Below are 411 nucleotides of genomic sequence, written 5' to 3'. Positions count from 1 at the left end.
CTTGATCTCGCCGCTCGTTAATAAGATCGAGTTTGTCTAGCAGTATTGCACTGTTAAGATCTTCTCGTTCTGGGAGGAATCTTCTCCGTAATCCGGGAAATTCTACTTCCGCGGGGATCATACATTCCGTTCCGTAAACGAGGGTGAATGGGGTTTCACCCGTAGCCCGTCTCGGGGTCGTACGTTGCGACCAAAGAACTCCTCCGCGCTCTTCTGCCCATCGCCCCTTTTTGGCTTCTAAGCGCTTTTTAACCCGTTGAGGATGGTTTTGTTGATGGTCTCTGCCTGGCCATTGCACTGCGGATATCTGGGAGTTGACTTGGTCAGTCGTATCTTCCACTTCTCGCAGAATGCTTCAAATCGCGTAGAGATGAACTGAGATCCGTTGTCTGTCACGATTTCGTAAGGGAC

Source organism: Brassica oleracea, chromosome C5 (genome assembly GCF_000695525.1).
Source record: "Brassica oleracea var. oleracea cultivar TO1000 chromosome C5, BOL, whole genome shotgun sequence".
In the NCBI taxonomy this organism is placed as follows: Eukaryota; Viridiplantae; Streptophyta; class Magnoliopsida; order Brassicales; family Brassicaceae; genus Brassica; species Brassica oleracea.
The sequence above is the reverse complement of the archived record's forward strand: the minus strand, read 5'-3'. Positions refer to the sequence as shown.